At 37.5% G+C, this 17,689-nt stretch overlaps 1 protein-coding gene and 1 non-coding gene across 4 annotated transcripts in view; both read left to right on the top strand.

Annotated features, from left to right (window-relative positions):
- The window catches only part of PRKACB (protein kinase cAMP-activated catalytic subunit beta), a 147,755-nt gene that overhangs the window by 32,885 nt on the left and 97,181 nt on the right, over positions 1-17,689 (top strand). The gene's annotated exons all lie outside the window — the stretch shown is intronic.
- TRNAA-UGC (transfer RNA alanine (anticodon UGC)) lies at positions 966-1,041 on the top strand. Its single transcript has one exon. It is a non-coding gene; the product is annotated as a tRNA-Ala (tRNA).

Consider the following 17,689-nt stretch of genomic DNA (forward strand, 5'->3'; position numbering starts at 1 on the left):
AAAACTTCCCATAATTAAGGCAGGAAAATGTCTCACAAGATCAAGAAGCACAGAGAACTCCATTAAAGAGAAACACAAAGAAATCTACACCAAGACACATCATAATTAAAATACCAAAGCTAAGTGGTAAAGAGAAAATATTAAAAGCTGCTAGAGAAAAAAAAGACTATCACCTACAAAGAAGCCCCCATAAGGATGACTTTTGACTTCTCAACAGAAACACTTGAGGCCAGAAGGGAATGGCAAGAAATATTCAAAGTAATGCAGAATAAGAGTAGTCTACAACCAAGACTACTTTATCCAGCAAGGCTATCGTTTAAAATTGAAGGAGAAATAAAAAGCTTTCCAGACAAAAAAAAACTCAAGGAATTCACTACAATCAAACCAATGCTGCAAGAAATGCTAAGGGGCCTGTTGTAAACAGATCAAAGGAGAAAAAGAATATAGCAAAAGAGGAATACAGTTTTAAAGAATAAAATGGCAATAAACAACTACATATCAATAATAACCTTTAATGTAAATGGATTAAATGATCTGATCAAAAGACATAGGGTAGCTGCGTGGATAAGAAAACAGGACCATACATATTCTGTCTACAAGAGACACACCTTAAAACAAAAGATGCACATAGACTGAAGATAAAAGGATGGAAAAAAATATTTCACGCAAATGGAAATGGAAAAAAAAGCCGGAGTCACAATAATTATATCAGACAAAATGGACTTTAAAACAAAGGGTATAGTAAGAGATAAAGAAGGTCACTACATAATGATAAAGGGAACAATCCAACAGGAAGATGTAACCGTTATGAATATCTACGCACATAATATAGGAGCACCTAAATATATAAAGCAGACTTTGATGGATTTAAAGGGCGAGATCAACAGCCATACTATAATAGTAGGGGATTTCAATACCCCACTAACATCACTAGATTGATCCTCAAGAAAGAAAATTAACAAATGGCCCTGGCCAGTTGGCTTGGTGGTAGAGCGTCGGCCTTGCATGCGGAAGTCCCGGGTTCGATTCCTGGCCAGGGCACACAGGAGAGGTGCCCATCTGCTTCTCCACCCCTCCCCCTCCTTCCTCTCTGTCTCTCTCTTCTCCTCCTGCAGCCAAGGCTCCATTGGAGCAAAAGATGGCCTGGGCGCTGGGGATGGCTTCTTGGCCTCTGCCCCAGGTGCTAGAGTGGCTCTGGTCGCGACAGAGCGACGCCCCAGATGGGCAGAGCATTGCCCCCTGGTGGGCGTGCCGGGTGGATCCCGGTCAAGCGCATGCGGGAGTCTGTCTGACTACCTCCCCATTCCAGCTTCAGAAAAATACAAAAAAGAAAGAAAGAAAGAAAGAAAATTAACAAACGAAACAGCAGACTTAAAGGACATACTAGATCAACTCGATTTAATAGATATCTTCAGAACCTTTCACCCTAAAGCAGCAGAATATACATTCTTTTCAAGTGTTCTTGGTACATTCTCTAGAATAGACCACATGTTAGGGCACAAAAGTGGTCTCAACAAATTTAAGAAGATTAAAATCATATTGAGAACTTTCTCTGATCGCAATGGCATGAAACTAGAAATCAACCACAACAGAAAAACTGAAAAATACTCAAACACTTGGAAACTAAATAGAATTTTATTAAATAACAAATTGGTTAACAATGAGATCAAAGAAGAAATAAAAAAATTTCTAGAAACGAATGATAACGAGCACATATCAACTCAAAATTTATGGGACACAGCAAAAGCAGTCCTGAGAGGGAAGTTCATAGCATTACAGGCATACCTCAAGAAGCTAGAAAAAGCTCAAATAAACAACTTGACCCTGCATCTAAAAGAACTAGAAAAAGAACAGCAGGTAAAGCCCAGAGGTAGTAGAAGGAAGGAAATAATAAAGATCAGAGCAGAAATAAATGAAATAGAGGCTAAAGAAAAAATACAGAGGATCAATGAAACCAGGAGCTGGTTCTTTGAAAAGGTAAACAAGATCATTGAACCTTTTAACCAGACTCACCAAGAAAAAAAGAGAGGACTCAAATAAAATTAGAAATGAGAGTGGAGAAATAACAACTGACACAACAGAAATACAAAATATTGTAAGAAAATACTATCAAGAACTGTACGCCAAAAAACTAGACAACCTAAATCAGTGATTTTCAACCTTTTTTGAGCCGCGGCACATTTTTTACATTTACAAAATCCTGGGGCACACCACCTACCAAAATGACACAAAATGACACTCTAACTTTTAGAATTTATTTAAAGTTTAAATAAATTACATTTATTTAATAAAGGTTAAATAAAAAAGGATAACCCCCTCATATATACAGTCCTATGTAACATCCCTCATATATACAGTCCCACGTAACATCCCCTTATAAATACAGTCCCACGTAACATCCCCTCATATACAGTCCCACCTAACATTCCTTCATATACAGTCCCACGTAACATCCCCTCATATACAGTCCCATGTAACCTCATATACAGTCCCATGTAACCTCATATATACAGTCCCATGTAACCCCTCATATATATAGTCCCATGTATCCCCTCATATATACAGTCCCGCTAATTGATACTGGAGCTTTCATCAAAGTTGTGGGTTCAAATCAACTTGGCAAATACTCTCTCTCTATAGAGACTGGACAAAATTAATTTTAGAAAAGGTTGGGTACTTGTGTAACATCATAAGTCCTCAGAGCATCTCTACTGTCAGATTGAGAAGTTTGCTTTCTAGGTAAGGATTCTGATAAATACTAAAGTTCTCCCTGAGGTTGTGGGTTCAAATCCCATGGTCAACTGGGTGCAGGGCCTTGGTCTGTCTGTTTTGATGGTGTATATAGAGATTTGAGCTCTTTAAGAAGATGACCCTTCAGGAGGCCATATACAATATAGATAACATTGTGATGCATTGTATATCACCCTCTGTGGGGGCCTCTTTTAAAAAGAAAAAGGTCAAATATCTATATACACCATCAAGATAGACATAACCAGCTGAGGGTGAGACTTCATCTAGTGGTGGCAACATTTACCTCCAGTCCTAACCAGGATTAGAAATCGGGACCATGGGGAGAAGTAGCAGCTTCAAGTACTCCCCGCAGTCACACAATGACAAGTGCGCGGCAGCCCAAGCAGGGACCTTCCTGGGTGTGGATGAGAGGCGGCCTACTATTGGTTCATTGCTAGTGGTCGGGATGAGTCCTAGAAGGTGATTGGTCAGTGAGCATTCCCTGTGCCTCTACTCTTCCTGTCACTGATAGCTGGAGGGATTGTGAGGGGAATGTTTATGTTCAGATGGAGGCGGCTGGTGGTGGGCCAGATAAATAGCCTCCGCGGGCCGTATCCAGCATGCGGGCCGTAGTTTGGGGACCCATGTTTAATTTCCCAACGGCACACCTGACCATGTCTCACGGCACACTGGTTGAGAAACACTGACCTGGATGAAATGGACAAATTCCTTGAAACATATAATCTTGCAAAAATTAATCTGGAAGAATCAGAAAACCTAAGCAGACCAATTACAACAAATGAGATTGAAACAATTATCAAAAAACTTCCAAAAAAGAAAAGTCTTGGGCCTGATGGCTTCACAAGTGAATTCTACCAAATATTCAAAGAAGAACTACTATTCTTCTCAAGCTATTTCAAAAAATTCAAGAGGAAGTAAGACTTCCAAGCTCCTTTTATGAGGCGAGCATAATTCTGATTCCAAAACCAGGCAAAGACAAGACAAAGAAAGAAAACTATAGGCCAATATCCCTGATCAATTTAGATGCAAAAATCCTCAACAAAATATTAGCAAACTGGATCCAGCAATATATGAAAAAAATCATACACCATGATCAAGTGGGATTTATTCTTGAGAGGCAAGGCTGGTACAATATTCGCAAATCAATCAATGTGATTCATCACATAAACAAAAGGAAGGAGAAAAACCACATGATAATTTCAATAGATGCAGAAAAAGCATTTGATAAAATCCAGCACCCATTCATGATCAAAACTCTCAGCAAAGTGGGAATACAGGGAACATACCTCAACATAATAAAGGCCATCTATGACAAACCCACAGCCAATATCATAGTCAATGGGCAGAAATTAAAAGCAATCCCCTTAAGATCAGGAACATGGCAGGGGTGCCCCCTTTCATCACTCTTATTCAACATAGTTCTGGAAGTCTTAGCCACAGCAATCAGACAAGAAAAAGAAATAAAAGGCATCCACATTGGAAAAGAAGAAGTAAAACTATCATTATTTGCAGATGATATGATATATAGAAAACCCTAAAGTCACAGTCAAAAAACTACTAGACCTGATAAATGAATTCAGCAAGGTGGCAGGATATAAAATCAATACTCAGAAATCAGAGGCATTTTTATACACTAACAATGAACTGTCAGAAAGAGAAATTAAGGAATCAATCCCCTTTACCATTGCAACCAAAAAAATTAAATACCTAGGAATAAATTTAACCAAGGAGATTAAAAGACTTGTACTCGGAAAATTATAAAACATTGATAAAAGAAATCAGGGAAGATACAAACAAGTGGAGGCATATACCATGCTCATGGTTAGGAAGAATAAACATCATTAAAATGTCTATATTATGCAAAGCAATATATAAATTTAATGCAATACCGATTAAAATACCAATGACTTACTTCAAAGATATAGAACTCATATTCCAAAAATTTATATGGAACCAAAAGAGAACACGAGTAGCCTCAGCAATCTTGAAAGGGAAGAATAAAGCAGGAGGTATCACACTTCCGGATATCAAGTTATATTATAAGTCCATTGTACTCAAAACAGCCTGGTACTGGCATAAGAACAGGCATATAGATCAATGGAACAGAACTGAGAACCCAGAAATAAACCCACACTTTTATGGACAACTGATATTTGTCAAAGGAGGTAAGAGCATACATTGGAGTAAAGACAGCCTCTTCAACAAATGGTGTTGGGAAAATTGGACAGCTACCTGCAAAAAAATGAAACTAGAGCACCAACTTACACCATTCACAAAAATAAACTCAAAATGGATAAAAGACATAAATGTAAGCAGTAAAACCATAAGCATCTTAGAAGAAAACATAGGCAGTAAGCTTTCTGACATCTCTCGCAGCAATATATTTGCTGATTTATCTCCACGGGCAAGAGAAATATAAGACAGGATAAACAAATGGGACTATATCAAACTAAATAGCTTTTGCACAGCTAAAGACAATAAGAACAGAATAAAACGACAAACTACACAATGGGAGAATATATTTGACTATACGTCTGATAAGGGGTTAATAACCGAAATTTATAAAGAACTTGTAAATCTCAACACCAGGAAGACAAACAATTCAATCAAAAATGGGCGAAAGAAATGTATAGACACTTCTCCAAAGAGGACATACAGATGGCCAATAGGCATATGAAAAAATGCTCAACATCACTAATCATTAGAGAAATGCAAATTAAAACCACAATGAGATATCACCTCACACCAGTCAGAATGGTGCTCTTCAACAAAACAACACAGAATAAGTGCTGGCGAGGATGTGGAGTAAAGGGAACCCTCCTGCACTGCTGATGGGAATGTAGACTGGTGCAGTCACTCTGGAAAACAGTATGGAGATTCCTCAAAAAATTAAAAATTGAACTGCCTTTTGACCCAAGTATCCCACTTTTAGGAATATACCCCAAGAACACCATAGCACTGTTTGAAAAGAAGAAATGCACCCCCATGTTTATGGCAGCATTGTTCACAATATTGAAGATCTGGTAACAGCCCAAGTGTTCATCAGTGGACGAGTGGATTAAAAAGTTTTGGTACATATATACTATGGAATACTACTCAGCCATAAGAAATGATGACATCGGATCATTTACAACAACATGGATGGACCTTGATAACATTATACTGAGTGAGATAAGTAAATCAGAGAAAACTAAGAACTATATGATTCCATGCATAGGTGGGACATAAAAATGAGACTCAGAGACATGAACAAGAGTGTGGGGGTTATGGGGTGAGGGCTAGGAGAGGGAGGGTGTTGGGGGAGAGGAGTAGCACAAAGAAAACCAATTAGAAGGTGATGGAAGACAATTGGACTTTGGGTGATGGGAATGCAGCATAATGAAATGTCGAAATAACCTAGAGATGTTTTCTCTGAACATATGTACCCTGATTTATCTATGTCACGCCATTAAAATTAATAAAAAGAAAAGACATATATTGGTGAGGATGTAAAGAAATTGACACCTTCATACATTGCTGTTGGAAATGTTAAATGGTGCAGCCACCTTGGAAACATTTTGGTAATTTGTCAAAATGTAAAGCATTAAATTACCATACTGTTTTACTCCTAAATAATTATCCTAGAGAAATAGATACATATGTCCACACAATAATTTGTACATGAATGTTTATAGCAGCATTATTTGTAATAGCATAAATTGGAAACAACTTAACGGAAGATGTTATATCCATACAATGGAATACCATTAAGCAATAAAAAGTAACAAAATATTGGTAAATGCTACGACATGGATGAACCTCAAAATCATAATGCTAACTGGAATAAGTGAGACACAAAACACTGAATATTGTATGATTTCAGTTACATAAAAAAGACAAAATCTATAAAGAAAGTAGATTAGTCACTAGTAGGTCCGTGACTAGTTGTGGGAATGGAGATTGACTGCAGATGGGCACGAGGTTCCTTTTAGAGTGATGGGAAATGGTTTAAAAATAAGTAATGGTGATGATTGCTCAGGTCTAAAGATTTACTTTAAGAACCCCACTGAAGTTTACACTTTAACTATTGAATAGTTCTTTTTATGATATGTAATTTATAGCTCAACAAAACTATTTTAATTGTTTTTTAATTTCTTTATTTATTCATTTTAGAAAGGAGAGAGAGAGAGAGAAGAGAGAGAGAGAGACAGAGAGAGAGAAGGGGGGAGGAGCAGGAAGCATCAACTCCATATGTGCCTTGACCAGGCAAGCCCGAGGTTTGCAACCTCAGCATTTCCAGATCGACACTTTATCCACTGCGCCACCACAGGTCAGGCCAATGAAACTATTAAAAATGGTTAGAGACTTTATAAACATTGTAACATGAGATGGTAAGTCAATACTTATATGAAGCATAACTGGAAGAAATCGTGACCAGAGACATATCATGACTTTGAGAAAAAATCAAGATAATGGAACACACACAAAGGGTGAAGGGAGAGATAGGTGGGGAGAGGGAGAGATACATATGTTTATTGCTACATTCTTAAAATAACCTTAAGACCCATTAATACAGAACCAGCTAATAAAATATGGTGCATTAAAAAAATAATTTACAGAAAGATAAAGCGAGAGGAAGGCAAAGAGGTCGGGCGAAATGGAGAGGTACAGATGTTCATTATCACATTTTTTGTAACAATGGAAACTGAAATAATCTCAAGGCCCATATAGTAGAGAACCAGCTTAGTAAAATAGGATGCATTTGTATAAAAAGTGACTTCCAAAAGGATATATAGAGCATGATACCATTCAGGTATATACAGTATTTTTTAAATTAGCATACGTTGTCTGTGGAATTGTATAAAAAAGAGATTTGAAGGCTACAGGCAAAGTTAGAATAGTGCTTGCTTCCAGGGAGCAGAGCAGAGGACTCAGGCTGAGGATAGAAATCAGGAGGGCCATTAGTTATTTTATGTAATGCTTTAATTTCTAAATAGAGTTTATATTCAGAACCATGTAATTTTTTTAAGTATAAGCAGAAAAATGGACCTGAAACAGATATTTCAAAATAACAGTACTGTACTGCTATTTCTGGGTAGTGGGAATAAGGATGAGAAAACCTAAAATCTAAAACAAATATAGAGGAGCCATCCTTCTCTTTGACTACCTAATGTAGAGATGTTAATCTGAAAATAAAGCCCAAAATATGGCAAAATTTTTCCGCTGTGAGCCAAAGTGGACCTGAGGACAGCAGCAAGAGCAGAACAGCAGCTTGCCATCGGGGCCACCGACCTTTGGCAAAGAGCACATGACCACAGCAGGAAAACCTAGAGCTCTGCCTGGGGACAGAATAATCTCAGGGGTCGTGTATTTTACTGGCAGGGTCCATAGTGTTATAAGTGAGCTTTCCAGATCAGAATACTGTGGACATCTGATAGCCACATGAAACATGCTTGCCATCTCCTCTACTTCTCACTCAACAATCATCTTGCTTATAAACACTTGACAATGTTTTTCAAGCCACATTATTCACTTATTCAATTGAGGAATGTGGGAACTCACCTCTCATTTCTTAGCAGCTCTTAGAATGAGTTTACATATAGGAAAGGGTTGACTTTTGCAAAATGTGGGATAATCCAAACAATTATACTGTACTTGTTTTGGGTATCTGTATTAAGTGAGTTTCTTTCATTGCAAGAGGCAGAAACCCTATTCAACCTGATTGAAGCACAGAATTTTCTTCAGTAACTTGAAAGTCCAAGTGATAAAACTGGCTTTAGGTGTTGAGTTATCCAGGACCTCAAATGATGTTATTAGATTTATCTGTTACCCTCTTTCTGTGTTCTCCTTTCTTTTTCTGTCTTATACTATTAACATGGCTTCTTTTATGGTCAGAAGCTAGAGCTAGAAGTCACCAAAGTGCTGCTTCCAGAAGCCTTATGTCCATGACCATGCTTGCCATATAAAATATCCAAAAAAGGGCCCCATTTCTACCTTCCAAATATTGCAGAAGTGCATCTAATGGGGAGAACATTATTTGCATCAGAAACTTGAAAAATGGAGAGTTCAGGAAATAGTATTTTACAGCTTTTCAGCCTCTCCTACAATATATTGTAGAATAGAAAGGATGTCGAACGAGCCAATTGCACCTTCCAGCACGGTCCACATCTTTGGCTGCTCATCCCCTATATATGCTCTTCTACTGATGACTCCAAACAATGACCATCACAGAATGTTTCATCTAATTAAATGCTACTATCCTTCATGTAAATGAAAACATGTTCAACTTCTATCCAAGGGAAGAGACTCAAAAATCTATCAATCCCTATATCAATCTCTGAACAATACTCATCTTGGTTTAGCCATAATATCACAGTGATTGCTGACCTAGTGCTAAATTATAAAGTTGGCCATCACTATCATCACACTTTATATAAAATTACTGGAGAAAGGGGAGAGGGAAATTGATGTGTCTATATATGCATACACATGGCAGAGCAGGGTAGTATTTATGGAGGTGCTATAGTCCTTATTCTGCTTGGAAATTGGTGATTTTATATGTGTGTGTGTGTGTGTATATATATATATATCTCCTATGTATATAAAACCTCTCTGCTGCTCATTCCCTGTTCCCTCTACCAGCTTATATCTAGAAAAGATTCTAGTTCAGGATAATTCAGACCATCATTCTTGAGTTATTGACATCTTGGTAGTGTTTCTTATATTGGATTGCTGAAATAACCTATTTTTTTTTTTACCGCTCAATATGAAAATTACAAGAAGACACCCCACAAGATCTCCTAGGGTCCAGTCCTATTCTTTCCTGCTGCATTTTCTAGCAAGAGCCTGTGATTCACTAATAACCAGGATTAATCATCCAAATTAAAATAATGCTCCCCTTTTACCTGTTATTCCAGTGCAATGAGGAGACCAGACTAGGTGGTACTCTTCCGTTTGAAGGGGCCCATTGTATGTCCGCTTGGTAGAAGTATCCCTTGCAAGGGTACTAAGATTTCTAGATCATCAGAGTCCAAAGTCACAAGGTGAGGAAACAAACATTTTTCAAATGGACAATTAATATGATACTATATTTTGTTCTAATGTACAGACTTTTCTCACATTTTTATGTCTCTGAAATTAGAATGCTTCCTCAACTTAGTGACATTTTGTAGTTAACTGTCAGGCAGTACTTGTGATATACTTGCCACTGTCTCCACACACACAAATATTAAAATAGGTATAGGCAGCTTGGGAAATAATCTAGGCGGTAGTAGTAGAAAATATCAAGAAATAATGCACCAACAATATTCTTGATATAAAGGACAATAATTGTGTAAAAGCAAAATAATTGTAAGTCAAAAAATGATTCCTAAGAGTCAGATTCTGAATGTTTTAGGAATTTTTAAACCAACTCTTTGCTTTATATACATATATATAAACCAAAGAATATGTATATACATATATACCGTATGTGTATATATATATATATTTAAATTTATGTGTGCACAAATGATACATGATAAAGTTATGACTAAATAAGTCTAAAATAATTACCTTAAAGAAAAATAAAGTTGTAACTAATAAAGCATTATTTTGTTGTTTAATTGCTGGACTTTTTTTTATGAGTAGTATATAAAATAATGATTTTTACAATTGATAGTTTTAGATACAGTGAACTGTAGTAGCGAGGTCTACCTGTGGCCCTTCTTTCTTCTGGTTCTCACATCTGTGTTTTTTGTGGTTGAAGAAACACCACCATATACTGGTGGCTGACATATTTCTTCCATATGTGAGCTTTAAGATTTCAGGACATTTCAGATTTTCTAGGCAATAATTTTAAAGAAGTTTTTAATAAACAACATACATTAATCATTTTGTCTTCAATGTCTTCACTATACTGGCTGTTATGAGTTTTATGGCTCTGTCAATGTTAGTATTTTGTGTCAAATCAGCAAGTTTATAAATCTTTTTCTAATGTGCCTATTCTCTTCATTAATTTAATTGTGGGAAAAAAATGACTTCATTATTTCTATTGAGAATATTTTCTTTTTAATTTAGTGCTTTGTGTGAACTAGAAAATTTTATGCTATTACTCATTTTTCTAAATAAGAATGACATTTAATGATTTCATGGCTCTTTTTCATTCTGTTTTATATTCCATTATCTGAATTTTACCTTGGTTTTTTTAATACATAAATTTAGATATGAAAAATGAGGTTCTCCTCATATATATTCAAATCAGTAGTCTGTAATTTTTTTATCAAAAAGTTCTAAAACATCTTCCTAATTGCAGCTAAAATGACATATTTTCATCTCAGTTCCCCCTTAGTAAGTCTCTAAAACACCTGCTGCCACTCCATTAACATCTAACATAATGGAAAGTATGAAGAGGAGAAAGTTGGAATGAAAAGAAACAGAAGTTTTAACCAATTGTAGTCAAAATGTTACTTTTGCATATCTTACAAAAGTATGTATCTTGTGCACAGAATGCTAGAGTCTATCCCAGGGTCCTAGGGACCTTTTTCACCCCCATGCCCACATGTGAGGGTTGCTGAAATTTGAGCTTCACAGTCAATCTGCTATAGACCTTGGGTTTTAGTTCCCTTTATGAGGGAATCCCTCTCTGGCTGGACACTTTAGACTCCCTTGCCCATACTCCTTTTCCTGGGGTCCATGAGACACGTTTTCTCATACAACTCTTTACTCAGCGTGGGGCTGGTGGCTTCATCTGTCAATTAGCGCCTACATATGGTGAATCTGCACAAACAGCCCATAGCTCTCTGGACACTAGAGTAGAAGATACATGCCAGATCTCTTAGTGGTTCCCTAGAAACCCTACATTTGATTGGAGGTAGGGGCAAAACTCCTCCCCTGAATAGCGTTGCCTGCCGCACAGTTTGCTCTGTAATGGTCTCTCCAGGACTCTGCAACCCCTACCCTGATAAATCCACTGATGTTGGCAGATCTGGTTTTATGACCTTCATTTGTCTATATAGGTGGCCTTGTCCCTGCTTGACAGTAATTAGCATCTGTTGTTTTGTATTCAGTTTGGAGGGGCTGGTCACCTGATGGAAAAAGAAAGAAAACCCTTTTTAATACAGGTTGGTGTTTCAAGTATCTGCTTAATTGATTTCAGTTTTCTCCTTGAAATTCTATACTCATTGAGCAAATGTGTTTGAGGGCTTATGTGTTCTAGGTCCAATGATAGGTTCTGAAATTACAAAAATAAACAGATCCATTGTAAACATGTAATATGTAACATAAAGAATATTATGATTAATCTGCCATATATTAAACTACTGTAGTATCTAAACCACATTTTAAATACGCATGTGAAAACAACTGTCTTCTTTAAAGTTACATAAGATTTTACAAAAGAGTTTACTCTGCCATTATATAGTAACTCTGACTGAATTTATGGAATTAAATATGTTATATAATCAACATTTACAGTAATTCTTCATAAATTGTTAGTGAATTCAAACGGGATATTGGAACAGTATGAGGGACTTTGGAGGACTTTATTTTTTTATATCATTGTGTAATAGGGAAGATTTTTCAGAGACAGAATGGGGATTAGTTTCTAATCTGGTACTTACTCTATGTGGGGAATTTTATAGTTTCAGTTGTCTACATAAAATACTTCTTCAACATAGCTCTTAGTACACAAAAATCTTATTTGGATAAGGATCTAAAATTGTGGGTATTGTATACTGATAAAACCTAAGGTAATGACAATAAACGATTTTTCCAAATTTGTATGTGAAGCCTGAATGGCCCCATTCTGCCACCTTCTGGCTGACGCTGTCTTATGTTGCCATGAACTAGGCATCATCTAACTTTCTGCCACAGCTGTTGTCAGATCATTTTTTTCGGGGCCTGGGAAATTTCAGATGTGGTCAGTGTAAGGTATAACATGGTTCTAATGACTTAGGCTCATCCTTATTTCTCAGTTCTAAAATGTATTAGAGTTTGTAGACTAGGATGCCATACATTGATGTGTAGGGTTGTTTCTTCTAACACTATGTAGTTATAGCTGCTTTTGGCTTTTCCACAATACTAAAGTTTCTTCAGATATTATTTGATATTAAAACTACATCAAGTTTTATAGCTGTTCCAGTCAAAATAACAAAGTTATTTGGAGAATACTGATATAAAAATGGAACATTGACTTCACTGCTAAGTTCTTTTAAATAAACTAATGTATTAGAAAATATTTATTAGAACTCTAAGAGAATAAACCATATGCTTGTTAGTGAAATCTTAGTGTCCTTGGTTTTGTGACTTTCGTGTATTTTTATTCAAAGCAGATTTTGGTAGAAGTTTAAAACTGGAAAGTGTAATTTGTTTAAAGTAAGTATGATGTACTTCTTTGGGGAGAAGGAGAAAGAATTAAACCAGAATATAGAATATTGCAATTTTGTGACCTTTTGACATACTTTACTTCTCCATGGCTCTGGAAAATGAGATGATAATATCTTAGTCATCTTAAGTAGGTTGTTGTGAGGAATAAATATGTTATCTCATGTAGAATGCTTAGAATAATGTCTGACCTATAAGTTAGTGTTATCATCAGTCTTGCAACATTAAGACTATATTATATATTCATATATGTTGTAAATAGATTTCAATATATCTAGACAATAAGTTTTATATGTTTTTACAGTTTTATAACTAATATTAAAATAGTGAGATTGAAGATAGTAGAAATAAATGCACAGCCTCCTAAGGTAAAGCTTTATGTGACATACTGGGGCCTCACAAAGTCCCTCTGTTTCTGTCCGTGCCTCATCATTCTCTTGAGAAACCTAAAATTATCTCAGTACAGAGCTATAGTATCTCTAAAAAAATTAATCAATTCAAAAACATAGAATGCTTACTATGTGATCACTGTGTGTGGGATTCTAGAGGTAGACAGTTTTGGGAGAAGCACACAAGAAGAGTTAGAAGAATAAACATATAGTTATTATGCAGTGTGATCAGTACAATAATGTGGGTGTTAATATATTTTAGGAGCTAGAACAGAGGAAATGACATTGAACTAGATTTTGAGTAACAAGTAGAAATTTGCCGGAGAAAGTCATCTTATATTTTTAACTTAAAAATAAAAGATCAAAGAGAGAGTCCACAAGTATTTGAGATCCAAAGAATAGCTATTTGGGAAGCAGTTATTCAGGCAGAAACCCAAATAATATTCTGATTAGGGGCCAAAGGCAAGGAGTTTTTATAAGAAAGGGAATGGGAATAATTGCATGAATAGAAGGAAGGAATTTCTATTGATGTTGATACTTGGTGTTGCTAATTCTAAAGAATGTCTTCTTCAGTGTGCTAATCAAAATGTCTGCTTTCCTATTAGCTTTGCAAGTAGTTGTTTGAAATATAGTGTTGCTTTGGCCCGGCTCAAAGGGGATTTTGCCCAGTTCAAACATTCCAAAGGTTTGAGGATGAAGGCATGCATGGCAGTTTTTCTGGGGTGGCAGCACTGACTGCTTATATTACCTTTCACACATAAATGAGGCTTTTTTTTTTAAGTGAGAGGAGGGGAGGCAGAGATCGACTTCTGCATGCTCCCCGACCAGGATTCACACGGCAAGCCCACTAGGGAGTGATGCTGTGCCCTTCTAGGGCCCTTGCTCCGTTGCAGGAGGAGAGGAGAAGAGAGAGAGAGAAAGAGAGAGAGAAGCAGGGGATGGGAGGGTGGAGAAGCAGATTGTCACTTCTCCTGTGTGCCCTGGTCAGGAATTGAATCCGGGACATCCACACGCCAGGCTGATGCTCTACTGCTAAGCCAACTGGCCAGGGACATAAATAGGGCTTTTGTGAATGATTGTCGACTACTGGTTTGTCTGCACCGTCTCACATTTCATATTAGTACTGCAGTACTGCCTTTTAAATCCAGAATGCTGTGTCACACATCACCTAGAGAATGAAGTTTTCAAGCATTTGTATTTATAATGCATAAGACCAGGCTTCTATCATGGTAATTCTGGATAAAGGCAAACTGTACTTTTCTGGGCGTTTTCTTTTTCTTTATTTTTTGACAGAGACAGAGAGAGTCACAGAGAGGGATAGATAGGAACAGACAGACAGGAACACAGAGAGATGAGAAGCATCAATTTTTCGTTGTGGCACTTTAGTTGTTCATTGATTGCTTTCTCATTTATGCCTTGACCAGGGGGCTACAGCAGACCAAGTGACCCCTTGCTCAAGCCAGTGACCATGGGTCTAAGCTGGTGAGCTTTGCTCAAACCAGATGAGCCTGCGCTCAAGCTGGTGACCTCGGGGTCTCAAACCTGGGTCCTCCGCATCCCAATTCAACGCTCTATCCACTGCGCCACCGCCTGGTCAGGCTTTCAGGGCATTTTCAATGTTGCTGCCTGAGCCTATCGTCCCCTCTGTTCACCTCCCTACTCTGGAACTGTACCTACCACACTGCAGTCAGATACCTGAGACCTGGAGTTTGCCCAATCTATACTGATGAGGGCTGTTGTATGAATGCAAGGACTTCATTTGTGTAGTGGCAATGAAAGTTGAAAGGAATTGTTTCATCTTCTTCACTTCTCTTTCAGGTATTTAAAAAGTCCTTCCGTGGAGATTTAGATACTGGGCTGCCTGGCCTGAGCTTGGCTGGTGAGTCAGCAGTGATTCAACAGGAAGGGTCTATCAACACAAAGGGCTGGACTGTCTATAGGGAGAGAGTGTCTCATCAACCATGATTAGAACTTTCATATTTTTGTATTTCATATATTTTAATACTCTGGAAATAGAATTCCACTGTAAAACCAGTAGCCACGGTCACCATCACAGCCGCCGGGCCTATGCAGGTTCGCATTTGATTCAGACAGACAGTAGTGAAACAACGTAGCCAAGAACTGGTGGGCCATTACCTTTAATCCTAGCTTGAACCCGGTGGGCAAGAAATACACACAGTGGGAAAACCCTTCCCTTTCCATTTAGGGCTCCCAATGCCACTGACTTATCCGAGTTTCCTAGAATCAAAGGTTTCTAGCTCAGCAACCTTATTCACCTCTGTTCCTCATCTCCTTCTCTCTGCACAAACTCTGCACAAACTGGCTTCTCCTTCAGCACTCCGCCATCTTGGCTGCTTCTCCTTTGCAATGCTAATTTCAGAAACCCAGACTGCGAGCCCCCGGTCTGCCCCATTTTATAGTGTAGAAATCAAAACCTTTAAGCCAATATACAAATAAGAAAGTCTCTGATAAAAAGTCACTTATCTGAGGCATAAATGGGATTCCTCATAAGAGTGCACCACCCCACATGCAACTGTCAAGGGTGTGGGGAAAAGTTTAGTGTTGAGAAGATCTTAGTATTAAAAGGGTAGGAAAGGCTTAGTCTTAAAACTAAGCCTTAGGCTATAAGGATCCTGCCTGCTTACAGCCTTTCCACCACACCCAATGCAAACTGTAAGCAAGCAAACATATACATCGTATTTGCAAACTTATTTGACCCACGCCCCTTTTCCCACCCTTGTCGCCTTATTATGTGTAAGACTTGTTTTAATTTTTTATTACTGTCATAACAAATAACCATAAATTTAGTGGTTTGAAATAACACCTCTTTATTGTTTCACAAGTCTGTAGGTCAGAATTCTGGAAGGCTCTTACCTTTAATTTCTGGGAAAGAATCTCCTTCAACCCTCATTCATATTTATGGCATATCTTGTTCTTTGTGGTTACAGAACTGTGGTCTCTGTCCTTGCTGGCTGTCATCTGGGTGCTGCCCTGCACTTCTAGAGGCCTTTCTCTGGCCTGACCCATGGACTCCAGTATCTCAGAGTGGGCAGTAGCATGCTGGGCCATTCTCCAGGCTTGGAATCTGACAGTTCCCTGTCCTGGATCTCTTCTGCTTCAGGCTGGAGAAAGTTCTCAATTTTTAAGAGACAATGTGATTAGATTGGGCGTACCTAGATAATCCCCAAGAATCTATTGTAAGGTTATTAATTAGGAACCTAATTACCTCTGCAGAATCCCCTTAGCCATTTATTGTAATACATTTACAGATTTCAGGGAATAGATGGAACAAATGGAGGCTAGGGAGGGGGCATTCTGCCTATCACACATTCTGGGTTTAACTTTCAGATATGGTTTTGAACCAAAGCAGGAGATTGTATGTGCTAAGGCATGATGTTAAGAAAGGGCATGTTGTACTCAAGAAATGGAAATTAAGTTAGTGTTATTATTATTTGTGATATAAATTGGTGAAATGGAATTAAATGGAGGCCTGTTTAAGATTGGCAAAGATTCTTGATTACTGTGCTAAGGGTTTGGACTTTGCAGGCCATGGTAAGTCACTTGAATGTGTTTTTGTTTGAAATGACATAGCATTGTGTGTTTAGAAGTACGATTGCGTTTTAGTAATATGACAAATGTGAGAGTGGGAACTATGGCATTGGGAGTTTAGAGAGACGAGGAAATACAGAGAGACTGTGTTTGGTATTCATATTCAGACTCTCAGTGAGCACTGGAAGGAGGATTTATTTAATACTTAAAGTAAATTTAAGCCATTCTTTCTTCTCCTGGACAACCAGAAATCTAGAACAATTGATAACAGACATACATAAGATTAAAATTAAATTTAGTATGTAATGTGTTCCAGTCTCATATGCAACTTTCTTTTTGAAATCTCCAATCTGATGTCTGATAAATCTGTCCGACAAAATCTTTCTTTGTTACAACATCCTTCCAACTTTTTCCTTCTTTACCCTCCCTTCTCTTAGTAATTGGCATGACTATTTACCCAGAGGCTCAAAATAAAAATATAGGTATTATTTTTGATAACTTCCTTTTATTCATTCCCTAGGTTCACTTTATTAGCAAATCTGCCTGTTTCTCCAGAGTATTTATGAAGTTTGACCGATTCTCTCTCCCATTATGATCTCAGTTCAAGTAGCCACCATTTCTTACCTGGACTGTTGCGAGTAATCTCAAGTTGTTTTCCA

Source organism: Saccopteryx leptura, chromosome 3 (genome assembly GCF_036850995.1).
Source record: "Saccopteryx leptura isolate mSacLep1 chromosome 3, mSacLep1_pri_phased_curated, whole genome shotgun sequence".
In the NCBI taxonomy this organism is placed as follows: Eukaryota; Metazoa; Chordata; class Mammalia; order Chiroptera; family Emballonuridae; genus Saccopteryx; species Saccopteryx leptura.